We start from the raw sequence: 6,000 nt of genomic DNA on the forward strand, positions 1-6,000 counted from the left end.
TAAGTGATGACTTGTACCTAGTAGGCCCTCAATAAATATTTGCTGATGGATGAATAAATGAATAAACAGATATATGGATAATAGATAACAGACTGGCCGTGGGTGAGAAAAAAAAACCAGAGGACTCCATTCCAGAGAGAGTAGAGTCTGGATAATGGGCATCCAAATCTGCAAAAGGAGAAATGGCAGAAAGGTAGAAAAACCAGATATATGGAATGTCATCAAAGAGCTACAAATTTTCAAAAGCAATCTCAGGTGGCAAAACATCCTTTCAATGTTTTTGTCTATTGGTGGTATGGGATGTGAGGGTGGAGAGAGGCAGAGCCCATGAGGTGTATGAGAAGGCTTTTTTTTTTTTTTTGAGACAGAGTCTTGCTCAATAGCCAGGCTAGAGTGCGGTGGTGTGATCTCAGCTCACTGCAACCTCTGCCTCCCAGGTTCAAGCGATTGCCCTACCTCAGCCTTCCAAGCAGCTGGGACTACAGAAACGTTCCACCATGCCTGGTTAATTTTTTTATATTTTAGTAGAGACAGGGTTTTACCATGTTGGCCAAGATAGTCTCGATCTCCTGACCTCATGGTCCGCCTGCCTCAGCCTCCCAAAGTGCTGGGATTACAGGCGGGAGCCACCAAGCCCAGCCAAGAAGCCTTATACTTAGCAGCCTAGTCCCAAACACACACATATATGTACACATACACACAGGCCAGTCCTGAGGTAATGACAGGTCTTAGTATATTATCTTAAATTGTTAGATAAAAAGGTAAGAAAAGATTATGTATAGCATTCTACATGATGCAAGTGCTTAATACAGGTTAAAAAAAAACAAATAGCAATAATAACAGAAATAAAGTTAGAACTCCTTACTTTTAGTCTAATACAAAAGACCACAGGGGCTTTTAAATAAAAAGCAACCTTTTAAGTCAATCAATAAAACCACCATAAGTGGTTCTGATAGATTCCAGGATAATATTTGTGGTACCTTAGCTAATTCAGAGGATTACATCAATAAACTACTTCCTGGACTTTTTCTTCACATTGTTTCAATATTTAAGTGATTTGTTTTCCCTTGTTGCTATTCTGCAGCCCTAGGGCAAACAAATTACTTAATCAATGCAAGTTTTTAAGACAGAGACTCAAAAGCAAAGTAGTTCTAGGTGTCCTCTGAACAGAGACAACTTTCCATTGAAATGACAAAATATTTATAAGCCTTAGCACATTATAAAGTTAAAAAATAATCACCACTATATTCTTTAAAAATGTTTAGACCTCCTTTTTCAGTGATTTGTTTGTAATAAAGAAATGCCGGCCAGGTGTGGTGGCTCACGCCTGTAATCCCAGAACTTTGGGAGGCCAAGGTGGGTGGATCACGAGGTGAGTCCAGCCTAACCAACATGGTGAAACCCCGTCTCTACTAAAAATAAAAAAATTAGCCGGGTGTGGTAGTGCACTGCACGCCTGTAATCCCAGCTACACAGGAGGCTGAGGCAGAATCACTTGAACCCGGGAGACAGAGGTTGCAGTGAGCCGAGATCGCGCCACTGTATTCCGGTCTGAGAGACAAAGCAAGACTCCGTCTCAAAAAAAAAAAAGGAATTGCCATGATCATATTCTGAACACAATGCCAAAGAAAATAACATTTAATAAATTAAATAAAATTCATTCATGTATGAAGTTTATTTTTTTAAAGATATCTTCAAGAAGCATGGATAAAGCTGTCAAGAACCAATTTCTCATCACAAGGATCAGAAAGAGGGTGGGATGGGAAGGATAAATACCTGGGTCAAAATGTCAAAATCCACAACTACTTTTAAACTACAAAGACTGGGAGGATAAAAGAAAGTATATCCATGGTCAAATGTCAATACTTTACAACAAAAATGGGGTTTACAGGGATTCAACTACTTTTATATTCAATAAATTGGAAGACGTTGTTTCCGACCCAAAACAAAATCCTGAAAGCTTCCTAGACGTCCTTCCTTGGATTTCGGACAATACATCATTTATAATTTGGAGGGCAATACATATAGCCTTATATTCAACATACTTTTACTCATTTTTTTCCCTTTTTGGTTCCTGACAAACATGTGATGTTTACTCCTCTCTGTCTCTCTCACGCGCGCGCACACACACACACACACCATTGTTTCCACAGAGGGTAGAACACACTTGTGGGCCTGTGGCATTTTCAAAAATAGGATTGAAAAAAATAGTTTTATTTAGTCACGATGAAGTTAGCAAACACCCAAACACCCAAGTCTTTTTCCCCCCGGCAAGAACATCACCAATGAACTGCAACCTGTTAATTTAATTAAGAAAAATAGGGCTTTAACTCAGCTCCTAGGCTAGGAATCACTGAAGCGAGGAAAGTTCAAGGTCTGCTCTCCCGCTGTATCTGGGCACCCCGGAGCCAGAGCCGGAGTCGAGAGTTTGAGGGCTCCCACCAAGAGCCTTTCGCCCGGGAGTCTCCTCTGCCCTTAGCCAGAGGGCTGGCGCGTCCGCCTCCCTCCCTGACACTTCAACATGCCTCTTTGGCTGCCATCCCCAGGAAGGCAGAAGCAGAGGCGCCCGGGAATTCGGGGGCCGGGCCGGGGTTCCGCGGCTGCTTCCGCACTCGCGGGCAGGGACAAGGAGGCAGCCGGGCTGCGGGCGACCGGGCCGGGAGGGCTCCGCTGCGGCCGGACAGAGCGGCGGGGGAGGCGCGCCCAACGCCCCGGCCCTGGTACTCACCCGAAGGGTCGCGCGGGGCGTGGGGCGACTGCACACCGGAGTCGCGGTCGAGCACAGCCGTTGGCGCGCCGGCGGCCTCGCTGGGAAGCACGGCGAGACGGGCCGGCGGCGTCGCTGCCGCTGCTGCTGTCACGGAGCTATAAATACCGGCTCGGCCCACACCCGTCGCCGCCTACGCCGGGCGCCCTCCGCGCCGGTGCTTCGCCGCGCCGCGCTCCAGCCGCAAAGTTCGCGGCCGCGGGCCGGGCAACGCGAGCGCAAGGGAACCGGCGCCTCGCAGGTGACCGCGATCATGCCAGCTGTGTGCAACCCCTGCAGCTGGAGGCATGGCGTCTCCCCGCCCCCGCCCTCTCGCTGGCTCCCCTCCCGCCCGCACCACGGGCTGACTCCAGCCGGCGGGCAGCGTGCGCCACGGGCCGAGCCTGCCCAGGCCGGGCCCGCCTCTGCAGAGCGGCAGCTGCGGGCAGGGGAAGACTCAGGAACCTGGTGGGGGTTGGGGGGCGGCTGACAGAAAATCCACCATCCTGCAGGAAACCAGTGAGTGTCCCACTGGAATGTCCTGGAAGAGCTACAAACTTTCGAAACCAATCTCAGGTCGCAAAACATCATTTCTGTTTTTGTCTATTGGTGCTGTGGGGATATGGGGGTGGGGAGAGGCAGAGCCCACGGGGAGTATGAGGAGTCTTATACTTACTTTCCAACCTGACCAGTCTCACTCACACACACGCAGACACACACACACACACACACACTCATACAAACATAGCGATGCACAAATACTCTCATGCATTCATGTGTATACACACATATAAGCACACATACCCACATGCATGCACACATATATACATCAAGCGCACACACTCATGCACAATTTTTAAACTTTTTGCAACATGAGGTTCTCAGGAGCCTGTCATTCTATGGTGCTTAAATGATACTGCTGCAGCATAGGGCAGGAAGACCCTTTGACCATATTTGACGAATTCCTCTCTTCCTGAATGTAACCTCCTTTCCATCAAATATGTTGCCACACCTAAGAGCAACTGCTACTTCAGTTTACCAGTTGCTTATAATGTGTTAACAGCTGCTATCCAGCATGCTTTTATTTCGTGGTAATAGAAGTTATCACTAGTGTGTATAATCAAATGGAAAAAGGATAATTTCTATACGCCCATAGTAGCAAACTTACGAAGGAAGAGGTAGGCCCTCTCCTGGACTGGTAGCCTGATTCAGGAATGAGTTGGATGGCAAGAGGGAGCGCTGAGGTGTCAGCAGATTTTGAAATGGGATGGAGAGAGCCATACCCAAGTGCCACAGGGCAGCTAATCTGCACGGGGATAATTGGGAATTCACTGCCATACTTCCCATTAATTTGACATTTTTCTAGCTTCCAAGAATGACCATATATATATATATGTGTGTGTATGTAGACAGAGAGACAGAGACAGAGAGTAGTCACAGTTTGTGATCATTTTACAGAACTCTTAACTAGTAAGGTTTTCTTTTGTAATGCTTTAACAAGTTTTCCCAGAAAGAATTGTTGCCTATGTTAGCACTTTGTACATTTTACTATTACACTTTTGTTGTACTTTTTTGCAACTTCTTTTTTCCCCCACTACACTATGAATTCATGAATTATTGGAGGGCAGAGACTAATCTTACTCATCATTGTATCCTTAGTATCTAACATAGTAAGTTATAGTAATGGCTCATAAATAGTTGATTAATTCTACATATTAGTCATTATATTCCACTGTGCTTTTATAACTGTAATTAGTATTATTCACTAAAGAATAACTGTTTAACATGGGTTCCATATGCTGTATTTTCCTTGGCTCTCCATTTAAAGCAAGGACTGGTCAGTCAGTTAAAACTGAAAATTAGTAAAGCGTTACAAATTATATAGAATACTGAGGTCTGTAATTTATTTCTTTTATTATTAGTATTTTCTTTGAGACAGAGTCTCATTCTGTCCCCCAGGCCAGAGTGCAGTGGCACAATTATAGCTTCTTGCAGCCTTGACCTGCTGTGCTCAAGTGATCCTCCCACCTCAGCCTCCAGAGTAGCTAGGACGACAGGCACACAACACCACACCTGGCTAATTTTTGTATTTTTTGTAGAGACAGGGTTTTCCCACATTGTCCAGGCTGGTCTCAAACTCCTGAGCTCAAGTGATCTGCCCACCTCATCCTCTTAAAGTGCTGGGGTTACAGCTGTGAGCCACCATGCCCAGCCTTTTTTTGTTGTTGTTTCAAGAGACAGAGTCTTGCGTTGTCACCCAGGCTGGCATGCAGTGGTGCAATCATAGCTCGTTGTAACTTCAAACTCCTGGGCTCAAGCAATCCTCCTGACTCAGCCTCCCAAGTAGCTAAGACCACAGGTGCACACCACCACACCTGGCTAATTTTTAAAATTCTGTAGAGACAGGGTTTATGTTGCCCACCTGATCAGGAACTCCTGGCCTCAAACCGTCCTTCAGCCTCTGCCTCCCACAGTGCTGAGATTTCAGGTGTGAGCCACAGCACCCAGTTGAGGTCTGTAATTTATGATCCCTGTTGCCCCCAGACAAAACAAAATAAAGGAAAAGAGGAAGCCCTTTTCCTTTCATTGAGAGAGAGACTAAAAAATACATTGTATTTCAGGGGATAGCGGGGTAAAAATCATTCAGCAGCTTGTCCTTTGTCTACTTAAGAAATTGAACTCAATCCACTCCATAATCAACTGAACTACATGGGTGTCTACTAAAATGAACTTCAGTTCATCAGAATCAAAATGCCTGGCATCACTTAAATGGAACTTATTAGCCTACCTTTAGATCTCTCTTCATATAATAATAATTTTAAGAATAAGCTCCACCAATGCTTACTATTTACTGTTGAGAGGTCATGGGGCTTAGAGAATCTAGTTCTCCAGGACCACTTCAAGGCAAAATACTGAAATGGGCAAGGCTTTTTTTCAGTACCAATGTTCCCTTTTTACAACTGACCAAGAAACATGTGCCCTTTGCCTTGGCAGCCAGCCATGATCTCCAGCTCAGCCCTGTTTCAGAACCAGGCAGAGGAATAGCCTCTTCACCTGGGCGCAATAACAATGAGTGATAAAAGCTCAAGTTGGCCGGGCACAGTGGCTCACACCTGTAATCCCAGCACTTTGGGAGACCAAGCCATGTGGATCACCTGAGGTCAGGAGTTTGACACCAGCCTGGCCAACATGGTGAAACGCCGTCTCTAATAAAAGTAAAAAAATTAGCCAGGTGTGGTGGCAGGCACCTGTAA

The 6,000-nt window shown here is 45.8% G+C and overlaps 1 protein-coding gene across 3 annotated transcripts in view; it reads right to left on the bottom strand.

The window, feature by feature from the left end:
• TMEM117 (transmembrane protein 117) overlaps positions 1 to 2,844 on the bottom strand; it is a 530,078-nt gene extending 527,234 nt beyond the window's left edge. For 2 of the 3 annotated variants that reach the window (XM_017529749.2, XM_017529762.2), the window contains exon 1: positions 2,729 to 2,844. The gene's annotated coding sequence lies outside the window, so the exon portion shown is untranslated. Of the gene's footprint in view, positions 1 to 2,331; positions 2,496 to 2,728 lie in introns of those variants that run through there. The other variant, XM_037738890.1, reaches the window with a different exon arrangement.
• Between the last annotated feature and the right edge of the window lie 3,156 nt (positions 2,845 to 6,000).

This window comes from Cebus imitator, unplaced genomic scaffold (assembly GCF_001604975.1).
Source record: "Cebus imitator isolate Cc_AM_T3 unplaced genomic scaffold, Cebus_imitator-1.0 Scaffold2, whole genome shotgun sequence".
Taxonomy (NCBI): Eukaryota; Metazoa; Chordata; class Mammalia; order Primates; family Cebidae; genus Cebus; species Cebus imitator.